Source organism: Balearica regulorum, chromosome 3 (assembly GCF_011004875.1).
Source record: "Balearica regulorum gibbericeps isolate bBalReg1 chromosome 3, bBalReg1.pri, whole genome shotgun sequence".
NCBI classification, from domain to species: Eukaryota; Metazoa; Chordata; class Aves; order Gruiformes; family Gruidae; genus Balearica; species Balearica regulorum.
Genome location: NC_046186.1, coordinates 94671817 through 94684325, shown reverse-complemented (window position 1 = coordinate 94684325; position 12509 = coordinate 94671817). Strand labels below are relative to the sequence as shown.

At 42.1% G+C, this 12509-nt stretch overlaps 1 protein-coding gene across 2 annotated transcripts in view; it reads left to right on the top strand.

Annotated features, from left to right (window-relative positions):
* The first annotated feature begins 10352 nt into the window (after positions 1 to 10352).
* LRFN2 (leucine rich repeat and fibronectin type III domain containing 2) overlaps positions 10353 to 12509 on the top strand; it is a 157479-nt gene continuing 155322 nt past the window's right edge. The window contains exons 1-2 of one of the 2 annotated variants that reach the window (XM_075749029.1): positions 10353 to 10595; positions 11085 to 11291. The gene's annotated coding sequence lies outside the window, so the exon portion shown is untranslated. Of the gene's footprint in view, positions 10596 to 10836; positions 11292 to 12509 lie in introns of those variants that run through there. The other variant, XM_075749030.1, reaches the window with a different exon arrangement.

Below are 12509 nucleotides of genomic sequence, written 5' to 3'. Positions count from 1 at the left end.
AGTGCTGTCCTGCATAAAAAGAACGTGCTCAGCAGTGCCTGTGCCTATTTGGCTAAATTATTAAAAGACACACCTCAAAGAGAAGGAAATTTATCAAAGTATATGGCCAGCCTTATGTGTTCAGTAAGGTCTGTTCCAAAATCCACTAAGGAAGGTGCAGTACATTTCTGTGTGATTTGAAAGGCTTTGGCCCACGAAATGTCAATGGCTTAACAACTCCGATCAAATTTCCATGGACATTTGCATGCCTGACGATGCAGATGAGTGCTCAGCAGGCTCTTTTGCCTGGCCTTAGCAGGTTTGGCATGGAGCCGTTACTGGCAGCAGTGGCAGTTAGGTATGTAATTCATCATCTTTGCATGGGTGTCCCCTTTATCCAAGAAGAAGGGTGTTCAGTGTTCTGTCAAACGATTGCACTCTTGGCCTGTCTTGGCAAGCCTCCAAGTGCGATGTGGATGAGGGTAAATGCCTGCACCAACAACTGAATTTCCAATTACGAGTAACTGGATAGTCCAAGAATTGAGTGGAAGTCTTAATCATGTAAAACTGAGAGTGAGTTTCATGTTCTGTGACCATATTTTGTGCCAAGTCATGGTGTACCTCTTACTGTTTGCTATCTGGCCGATGCCTTTTTTTGGCTGAGCCATGGTCCTTGTGTAAATGAGCAGACCTTGTTCCCAGCCAGAGAGTTTACTGAGAGTGAGACAGCTGCTTTTCAGTGTCTGCCTGCATGTCACACCAGACTATTGTGCAGCCAGTGATGGGAACTGGTCCTGGAGCCACCACTGAGCCCCCACACCCAGTGCTGGAGCGGGGAGGGCTGTGCCCTGGATTCCAGTGCCGAGCGCTGCCTCTCCAATCTTTAACATCTGCCTCTATTTTCACTCTTTTGTGCTCTAAGCAATGGTGTGTTTGATCAAAAGGAATGCGCTGCCACAGTTGAAACATATATATATATATATAAATAAAAGTCCCTCTCTTCTGCCTGCATACATAAGAGAAAAGCACTTACGCATATCACGTGAAAACAGAAATAATTTGCTGTCTGATTGCACATCAGGCTTCCCAAAATGCATTCTCATCAGACATTCAGGAAACATTATGGTTTTATTACCAAGGGAAGGCTTTCACTTTTATTATTTTTGTAGGGGAAATTGTTCTGGATTCTATAAAATACAATCTTCTAACTAAAGAGACTGTTTGTTTTGAAACCTTTGGCATGAAAGAAATTAACATTTCAGTTTCACAGCTTTTACAATTGCGGAGTACCTCTAGTTAGCTGCTGTGAAGCAGGGAGTTCTTGTCATGTTTATTTGTTTAGGAGCACCCACCTCAGGTTCAAGGCAATCATGTTAATACACTAGTACAAGACGGTGGGAAAGTTTTCAAAAATATTTGCACGCTTCACTGATGCCCCACAAAATAGTTTGTCTTGCCTGGTGATGCTAAAGCCATCAGCCCATATTTAAGTTGCTGCCCAGAACAGAAAGGGAGATGATGATCATACATGCTTTCTGCCCCATTTGGCTTTGAGTTCCCACATCTTTTCTTACTTTTACTTTCTCCTCTGCTCTGGACTCCCCTTTCTTCACTCAGATTCTCTGTTCTTATACACATGTAAGTCTCAAAACCCTTTGTGATGTTCCTGCTCATGCTCCACTTTCCTGTTTCACCCATATCCATTTGGTCCCTGTTCTCTTTCCACATTTGGTTAGTTTGGTTCTACGGCTGCCCCTTTTATTTGTTCTCTGCTGTGACAGACGGAGTCCCCATCTTTTCCCAGGAACCCTGGGAGATCTGACGATACCTCTGTTTCTCCCTTTTCCTCTACTGCAAACCAGGACTTACACTCTTACAAAGCAGTTCTGCAGCACGGAAGGAGTAAAGACATCGGGGCACTTGTACCCTTGCCTTCCTCCAACACTATCTCCTCCTGCACTGCTGCAGCATGGGAGCAGATGTGAGATCTAGAGACAGGGGTGCTTTGGGGCACATTCAGCCCTTGTCCTCCTCCCTTTGTAAAGCAGGATGGTGTCAGCTTGATGGCATCTATTTGCAGCAGGTGTAAGTGCTTCTCTGTAGACAGCTCCTGAGCAGGAAAAGCAACTTCCATTTAAGTTAAAGCAGTACAAAGTGTAGTGATAGAGACGCAGTCTAAAGATACGGTCTGTTTGAAGTGCTCTTAACTAGAGGTCTGATCCAGCACCTGTTAATTTAATGGGCAGTCCAGGGATGGCTGGAGTAGGCTCCCCCCCCCATGAGGTCTTGGGTCATCAACCATCCCCCAGCTCTGCAGGCTCTCTGCTGCCAGGGAGATCACTCAGACCAAAACTATGGTCAAAGGGCCCAATTCTCTTCAGCAGCACGCATTAATTCTTCTAACATCCCATCTAGTTTATAAGCCCTTTAGGTGTGGAAGGCTCCGTTTTGAATGTAGTCAGTCACCCGTATTGTAGCCTTTGAAGGATTCCAAAGTGTCTGAGGGAGCTCTTCAGTTATCACAGACTTTCTGTGCGTGTCTGTGTATGTATGTACATGTATAATGTCACGTTTTCTTACATTTATCGAAGCTTTTTTACTTGACTAAATTTCATCCTATAATGCCCAGCTACACCTGTTCTCCCAGTATCCTTTACCTTTAATACTTTCAGCTGCCTAATTCTTGTGAAAACAATTATTCTCTGCAGTTTTTCGTCCAGGTGTACAGTAATTGTCAATGTGTTCTAAATATCCCATTTTATGCCCAATTACAGAGACAATGTGATTTCCAGTTACAAGAGAAACATGGAAATATTTCAGGCTTCTGCTCTGGTGGCCTCATGTTCAATCCTATGTACAGAAAAAGGGGCAGCTGTCAAATAGAAAGCAAGAATTGCTCATTCTAGTTTGTACATTTATGTGCCTGGTTTCTTAGAGATTTCTGTAGCTCTTTCAGAATAATTTCCTTTTAACTTCTAGAGAGTATTTATTTGCTCTGTAGTGCACCAACTTCCAAGCCTGATTGTATGTCTGTCTTATGCCTGTAACCACAAAGGCCTTTTCCATCTCTCCTGTAATACAACTGCGATGAAAACACAGCAGTTGATCAGTAATCAAGTCCTTCTGAAAATTGTATTTTTCCTTTATTCTGATTTGAAACTGAGCTTGCTTTGAACAACATTAGATAAAGGTGAAGTCTCCGGAGGTAGATCACATAGTAGCAGGACAGGTATCATCTGAGGAGGACCCAATGAGCTGAAAAGAATAGCAGCACAAGAAACTCATTTAATTCGACATAGCTATGAATATTTAACATTTTGTAAGGAAATACAGAAATGTGATCAGCCTTACTCACTCTGATGCTCTAGGAAGTACAAACTGTCTTCCCTGCGTTGTCTCTGTGAACATGAGAGATTGAGGACGCTGGGGAAGAGAAGCAGCAGCTCACGCAAAGATTGTCCAACCTCTATAGAGCAAACTTACTGTAAAAATTGAATTCCTAAAGTTTTTACATTGGGTGGTATAATATTGAGCTGAATCGCACATGCCTTGCAATAGATGCTTTAGTTTTTAATACATGAGAAGTTTAGCTCTGTGTATACTTATTGCTTACGTGGTCTGTCTTCTCCAGTGTCTCTGAGCAGAATAGCAACATAGCTAAGACATGTTAAGTTGCCCCAGACACCCCATATTCCACTGAGGAACCACAGATCCCACTTCCCTTTGGAAGTATTCTTCACCTCAATGTATTCTGTATTGGGGTCATTCTTAAAATGCTAACTTATCTTCACAGGTTATCCAAGCTTGAGATAACCCAAAACTTCAGAAATTGCTCTGTGTTGCCTGTTGCTCCTCACAGCCAAGTAGTTCTTGCTGTGCCTCTTTCTGATCACAGCTTAAATTTAGGTTCTTTGGCTTGGGTCTTGCGTTCACGGATGATTTTTAAGATAGCTGCCATTTTCTCTTTGATTTGTCTTAACATTAAGAAGTAAATAAGTAAGAAGATATGGAGTAAGAAAGAAAAGATACAAAGTAAGAAGACATGGACTAATTTTCTCCTTTCTTTTTCTCTGATAGAGCCAAATAGGAATAGAGGCAGAGAGAGGAATCCAAATCACTTCTTATCCTGACACTGCTACTCTGTGCAGCACCTCGAAATTTCCTCCTTCTCCTTTCTTTGGGTGTGCACACCTGGGTTATGAATGGGAGCAAGAACCTCACTCTTGCACTCTCTGTGGGGGCTTCAAAGGTCTCAGGTGAGGGCCAGGAAGGAAATATTGAGCCCTCCTTCCTACATCCGTCCACTTTATTGGCGTGAGGAAGAGGGAGCAGGAACCCCTGCTGTCACACCCCTTTCTGTTTCCCATTCCTTTCTGCATCAAACTTTCTCATATCCCTCAGGTTCCAAATCAGATCCCAAATTCATGCTGCCTAGTCTGTGGGTTTTCTACATGGATTATTGCTCTCTCTTCTCCTTTGCCACCCAAAATAGTTTGTTAAAGTCATGTAAAATTTGCTTTAGGAAGACAAAAACCACTTTTTGTATCATGCTTAAGCTTCACTAAGAAAAATATCACTTTGTATTGTTTCTTTTGCTCTGCGTACTGTAAAACCTGTGATACAATCTTAACGCCTTTCAGAGGTCTGGGATTCTTCCTACTAAGTGCCTGCCCTAGGCATGGCAAGCCTAATAGCTTGCAGATAATTGTGACCACAGAAACTTTCTAAGTGCTTTGTGACTAGGCAGAATGGTCCTTTCTTCCCACCATTTACAATGCAGATTATTGATGGATTAATTTGTTTGCCACCTTCACACTATAATGTGGAAACTGTTAGCAAATACTGACTTTATTTATGGTGATGGCTGTAGTTTTGATACAAAACAATGGTCTGGCCAAAAGATTCTCGCCTCCCCCATGTACTTTTATTCATTTACATACAAAATTGTAACTATTCCTTTCTATGTCTGAGACATAAAAACGTGACAGTGTCACGTTTGTAAACAGCTTAAGCAGTTGACCTTGTCCTAGATATGGGGTCTTGTCCATTGTATGCTCGAGTACCTGTCTTCTTACATGATTAGCCTAAGACTGGTTTTACAGCGTTATCCCTGGTTGACAAATCCTGTGTAAGGGTTACCTGTCCCCAATCTCTCATGATTCCTCTGTCCTTAGAGGTTAAAAACCCTCAAACAACCTTCTTGCCCTCCAGGTTTTTAAGTGACAATTAGAAAGCAAACCAAGATCTGTATCATGGAACAGTGCATCCAAACAAATGGTTCAGCTGCTGCAAATGTGGGATTGGTAGGGGAGTCACTGCAGCAAGCCCCAGCCAGGGCAGTGGAGAGCCTGACCTCCCTGACATTGCTCCTGTTGCCTGTGGAATAGCAACAGAGGATCGCAGCCTAACAGCATCCTTTCCAAACAGGGACCCCCTGCCACATGACAAGGCCACATACCCTCTTACATAGTGAAAAACGTTAGTATCCCTTCTTCTGTGTGGCAAGGGTCAAAATATAAAATGAAGACTCTTATCCACACTCCTCTTGTGCCGTGTCTTTATTGCACTGACGGCACGCAGGGCATCTGCTGCCCCCCCGGATTTCTGCGGTGGCTGGGAGTGCTCTGCACACAGAAAGAATCAAAGCCAGAGGTTGCAAACCCACAGGGATGAGGTCCTGCTTCCTGACAGGCAGGCAGCAGAGTACTGCTGCCTCCAGATGTACTCTGGAAGCTAATTCTGTACTTTCCATCAAATTACAAGAATTGGGAAAGCATTGCCAAGGCAGTCTCTTTATTCTGATAAATGCTGTGCTGAAACAGATGGCCATTAAACAAGAAGTTTGTTTGGGTTTTTTGTTTGTTGAGTAAATAGATTCCACTGGTCTCAAATAGCATTCTTTAGCCCCCAGTGGAACAAATCCACTTATCTGAGAAAAACTTCTGCTATTCCTCATTTTGAGTTTTCTGATCAGGAGATACCCAGCTTTAATTCATAATTATCACTTTAGGGTTTTGATAACATACCAGAATCTTCTGACTAGCAAAAGGAGATGCAGACTTTTTTTTCACAATGACAGCAATTAAAGATTGGACTTAGTTATATAGAGTGTGGGGAATGAACGCTCCATCACTTGAAATCTTTAAATCAAGAGACTTTCTTTGTAAAATATATTTTCTATATCAGCCAATAGTATGACGATAGAAGCAGGAACCGCAAAGAAGAATTCTATAACTGAGGTTATACAGAAGGTCAAATGAGATAGCCATAATGATCCCTTCTGGTCTTAACCTATCAATCAAAGGGCATTAAATTTCATTCACTGAGCTGGACATGTGATTATGCAAAATAGAAGTACAAGGATTTCCCTGCTTGTGAAGGGAGAACCTGGAAAGAATAATAACCCTAGGATAAAAATATTATGCTGACCTTCTTTCAAAGCATCTACAAAGTTACAGTGGATCCTCTTAAGGTTAGCACAAGTATCCTAGTTATTCCAGCTGAGATGAATGCTTAGAATGGAATAGATTATGAATGTGTAATTCTATGACCTGAAACTATTATTTCCTGGTGTTTGGAAACCTTTCTGCATTCAGCTACAAGACGGACACTGAAAGATTGTTGTGGAGTTGTTGAAGTACTGTAAAGAAGTTCATCTTCTTATTTCCTATGTGATATTGGTTTATGCTTTTTGTAACAGTGCATTGCAAAAGGGAGCTTCTGTGCTGCCTTCATCTCACCAATAACCTCAAGAATCCTTTTTCTTCCACTGCACTGTGAAACAACACCGGGTCTCTGTTGAATCTCTGGGTCTAGAAATTCAAGAATAAGATTTCCCCATGATAAGATGCAGAAAATGGAAAGAAAGCATATTCAGCTTGTCTGTTGGCTGGAGTTGCTTTTAAAAGCAGAGGGATGTGTGGGTGGAGGATGAGAGAAGGATATTTTTTTACTGGCATATACATGTGTAAACAGCCATTCAATGATTGTAAAGAGCTGAGCTGAACAGCACCCAAGAAAGATACATTTTTTCCCCAAATCTCTAGTGTTTGAAAGCTGGTGGGTTCAGTTCCTGATAACTGTTTTCATCAGGAGGTCCACAGACTAAATGTTTTTTAAACTGTCCTTCAATCAAGTGTAATTGATTGGCAGCCATTGATTAAACAGTCATGTGGACCAGTGCTGACTACTTCAGTTAGGAAGGAGGTGGGCAGGAAATGGGAATTGCCAGTGTCTACATGTACGTGCTAAATTGCACTGTCAGTCAGATGGCCAAAGGCTTCAGCGTGTTGTCTGCTAGACTTGGAGAGAAGGATGATGTTTGTGGTAGGTAAAGTTGTCCTGGAGGTTGCAAAAGCATCTCAATTTCTTTTTGTCTTGCTCTGCTATCCTACTTCAAACATTTATAGGGTTTGAGTATTGTATGTCAAAGGAGAGCATCCCCACTACAAAATTTCTGTGCCAAGCCTTTTGGGTTGTTCCCACTGTATAAGGGAACTTGTATGAATGTGGTTGTAAGGGCTTTATGAGATTTCTTCATATAGAAATTATGCACTCTGTTGGGACACTGGAATTGCTGCATCACTGAAGGATTCAGCTGCTCAGCAATGCAGCAGTTTTAAAGCTTCACTGAGCATGGGCTTAGTCATCTGTAGTCACAATATCTCATGTATTTTCTAGATTTAAGTCAGGAACAGGATCTTTCTTTCCAGGGCCTGTAAGATGATCACTACCTAGGAAGAGCAAGATTTCTCCTGTGTCTCTTTGGGTGGTAATGGGATTTCCCTGGAGGTGGAAATGAAAGCAGATGTAGCTAAAGCAACCACGTTGCCTGACTGTGAACTCATCACGAAGGATATTTTTTTATTGGCTTATACATGTGTAAACAGACAGGACTGGAGAGAGGGGATGCCTAAGCAAAAGAGAGGGATGGAAGTGATAGCTCTCTCCCTGCTAAAATAACCAAGAAAGAAAGAGGTTGATTCACTGAGAAGCTCCTTACTCGGGAGATAAGCAATATACATTGGGGATGGTTAGTGGAGAGAAGCAGCTATGGGGCGAACGCTAGAGAACTCTGATTTAAGCCTAAAGGGCATCAAGGAAAGCTAGAAAGCACAGTGGGAATCCACCACACCAGAGCTTCAGGAAAATCCTTTTTGGGCAACTTTTTGCCAGGGTTGTATCATCTGTGATTTTTTCCTTGGGAATCGGCAGTGTCACAACTGTAGCTGGTGAATGATTTTTGGAAGACTTTTGGAGTGCATTTATGGAGTTCATTGATTTCTGCCATGGCAAGCAATACTTTTCTTGCAAATCAGACTCTGAAATACTAGTCTCAGAGTCTATTATTAATTCCTGATGTCATTAAGAGATGTCTTCTCTGTCTGTAATGCACTGACATTTATTTTATAAGGCACTGACGTGATTAGAACTTCGATTTGATCTTCTAGCCAACTTGCTTGGCCCAGGATTCCCAGGAGCTATGTTTAAAGTTAGCTTCTTAAATTCATGGTTTAGTCATCTAGTAAATGAAGTAATTTTTTAATATTCTTAATGCTTAGTTCAGCAGTTACCAGCTTCTTCATCTCTTTCTTGGCCATTTATTTCAGGGCCCAGTAAGGCTGCAGCTGTAACTGTTGTAACTCTTGGCCTTCCTCCCAAGAAGAGCCCCCAGCACCGTCCCATGTAAAGCCAAGGAAAGATGGATGTGCTGCAGAATGTGCAATTCCTCTGTCCACAGTCCTTCCTCCTCTGTTCTACCACAGTGTGACTCCTTAATGTGCGTCATCTCTATTCTTCACCTTGGGGGTACAGAGAGTCACCTGGGAACGCAGCAGGCATAGATCAAAGGAGTGAGACTGGTAACTGTAAGGGATCTGAAGTTTAGAGCAGAACCTTTTCACGAACCCCTCCCAAAAAAGTATGCGTTGCTCTATGCAATCATTCTCAAAAATATCTTCAAAGTATTCAGTTTAGTCTTGTTTGACTTTCCAGAGGCCAAATTTGATACCTACATATTAGCTGAGTGACGTGGTTCTCCCACCTGTACTGGATGGCTTCTTGAAATATGTTGGATGTTTCCACCAGGCGCAAGGAGTAAATGAGGAGAGTAAGTAGTCTAGATGAGGCTATAAAGATATATTTCTCACTCTCCAGACTGAAATACTACAGCTCTTTCTGAACTCGTGCCCCTTTTTTTCACACTGGGATGTTTACAAAGCATCAGAAGATTTTACTCTTTAGATCTAGGGTGCCTAAAAAGAGGTGTACTTTACGCCAACTACAAAGGACCTCAGAATCAGACCTTACGTGTTTAATCTGGATGTGCAGAGGCAGACTGTTCCTCTGCTCATGCTTCAGTGCATTAACTAATCTTTAAAGAACAGGGATTAAGGCGAAGCTTTGCCCATGAACAGGTTAGCCCTGGCTGTCTCGCCCAGGCTGCACAAATTCATTCAGATTCCTCAGAAGCGCGTAGCACTGATCACTGTCCAGAGGCAGGATACTGGACTAGATGGACCATAGGCGTGAGCCAGGGCCACAATTTCCAGGTAAATTCCCACTGCAAAATTATACTTCTTTCTTGGTGTTTTTTTTTTTTTTATTTCTTCCATGTGCGTTATAAATTGTTCTGTCTGTTGGTGTGCAGATACTGATGCGTGGTAATTTGAATGAGTTGGGGTTTTGCCTACTTTTATTTAGTCAGTGCTCATCTTTTCCCTGGCTTTCCCTGGCTCTGTCTAGGACCCTCTTCAACCAAGGGAGGCAGAAGAGAATGTGTGTCTGTGTCTGGAGGGCTGGAGAGGGGAACCCGCCAGTAAATGGGAAAGGCTGATCAATCTGCCTGAGTGCTTTTAAGTCAGGTGTTATTTAGACCTTCCAATACTGTTCTGTACAAAGGGAAAACTACTTCTTGCCACTAGCATTAGAAATAATAGTATTTAACACAGAAAACCTTTGTACGTGCTATTCTTTTTGTCATTTGAGTTACTAAAATATAGCAAAGGAAAATTCTTCTAGTATTGAATAGCATGAGTGGAGCTGACAGTGTTACTGTATTTATCTGTCTCTCCCTATATAGATACTGTTATGCACGACTTCCACTATACCATTTCAGGCATTGGCACCACCTGAGAGCTCTTTGCAGCTGCAGCTCGTGCATTTTGCAGTAAAATTTCTCTCCCCTTCCCTTTTTCCTCAGCTTCCCCCGCCCCTAGGGAACTGACACGCTTTCCACTGACAAACGTTGAGTGTGGCTCCTGAGGATTTAGCATGTCAGGCTATGTCTACACAGCTTAGGTTTCTATTATTACGCAATGGCTTAGAAGGCAGTGCTTTGCCACATAATTACAGAGCCAAGCTGCCTTAGGACCAGGAGTTTGGATGCCTCTTTCAGTACCAACTATCCACCTCCCACCCAGTCAAGCCTCCTCCCTGAGACTCTTACTTGTTTAATAGCTTCTTTGCTTACTCTTCTTTCCTCTGGTTTCTGATTTTCTTTCCTTTCCTATGCTACACATTTGTTTATTTCAGAAGTGAGGGGTCTGACTGAGTTGTGCCCGCACGGATTCCTATGCAGCACAAAGCACTTGCTGTATGTTGCATCGTCAGAAGAGGTAAGAAGAAATTCCTGAAGCTGCCTGCTAGTTCTCTCGGGTTTTTCTCTCTTTTTTTTTTTTTTTTTTTTGGTGTGTGCACATTGCTTGTCTTACAAGCCGTGCAGGCTCTGCCATCTAGAGCACTTTGTGAGATCACTCCAGTTTGCTGTTTTTCCTTTTTCCATCTCTGCGTGAGTGTGTGTGTGTGTATATCTCCCTGTCTCTCTTCCCCCCCCCCATGATACAGCTCGACCCCCCTCCCCAACACACATACACAGAAGCTGGGCTTGCTAGTATGAACTTGAAGACTTGCAGTACCAAAATGCATGCGTTACCTTGGGATGCACTAGGATCAGAATGCTTGAAAAGCCTGCAGGCTGCTTAGTCCTCCAAGACTGGCTTTTTTAAACCAAACAAGAAAAGAACAAGTTATTCACTTTTTTCTTCTTTCTTTTTTTTTTTTTTTCCCCTTTCCCTTTTTTTGTGCTTTGGATATTACTGAAAAAGGAGTCTCAGGGATTCACACACTTGGACTTTACTGAATCGGGCTGCATATGACAAACAATCTAGTCTGCATTTTGGTTTGCTAGAGATCAACCAGGATTTTTCTGATTATATCTTCTTTTGAAAAAAGGATGCATGGCATAGAAAGAAGGTCTAAGTGCCTGTCTGAGACTATTTTACCGAACCTGGGATAAATGTTACTTCTCAAAGGTAAGTGTTAGGTTTTTCTCATATGTATATATAAACTATATAGCTATAGTATAAACTATATATATAGACATGCACACAAATCATTTACATACGGTTACCTCTGATGGCAAAAAAATCTGTTGTCATGCATTTTAAAAGCATTGGAGAAATGTATAACTTTATCTTCCTTTTCATGCTAGCCTAGATAAGATTGTTCATGTAGAGAAATGAATCTCAGTTTCTGCTTCTCTCGGCATGAAATGGCAGTTCAAAAAGAATATTTATTTTTTTAAATGTCAGTAGGGATTTTTTTTCATGGCAGTTTTGAAACAGTGATGGAAAGAGGTTTGAAAGGAAGTATAATAATTTGACTTCTAATACAGGAAAAAATGAGCAACAGAGTAAGGCTGTGAAAGTGATTTCAGCTTTCTGGAGGAATTAGTAAATCCTGCAATGCTAAGGAAGAACTTTGCTGGACAGATCAACTCTGCTGTGTATAAAAATACAATAGTAAAAGAGTGGGGACCTTGGCAAATGTCATGTGAAGAAATGGAAGGCATAGGAACAGCTAGAGAAGGGAAGGGAGTGGAGGGGCAGTGGGCACCCACTTCAGTGTCTGCTGTTACGGGCGCTGGTGTTCTCTGTAAGGTGGTGCCACTGATGATGGACATCCAGAATTGGCAAGGTGGGCATGCAGGGAGTGGGGTACGCAAACAGGTATATGCTATGTCATGTCTGTCTGATGTCATTAGACATATATGTGCTCTCTGCAAGACTAAGTGCACTGAGAATTTGGGGGTGGGGGGGAAGCATCTAAATGGCAGCACAGGACGAGATGTAACAAAATGGAAACTGAGTCTCTTCCTGACTTGCATGGACACATGTACACTTTTGCATCACAAAACAAATGCATGACTGAATAAAAGAAGAAAGAAACTAAAGGGGAGAGCAGAATTCAGTGATTAAGTCAACAAGTCCCATTATGATGCATTAGTAAACTGGAAATGTAAAGTGGTCAGTTGTGGTAATGTATGCAAAGAAGGGTTCTTAAACTGGGTAACTCCGACCTCCCCAAAGGAGACAAACAGCATTGATTTAAAGCAAGAATCCTGTTTTGCCGGGCTGGTCTAGTCTTTCTGGGGCAGTGCCATGGAGATATTAAGAAGAGTAAGATTTATTTCACCTACCCCATCTGTGGGATTAATAGGACAGAATAACTCTTCTGACAAGAAGAGACAG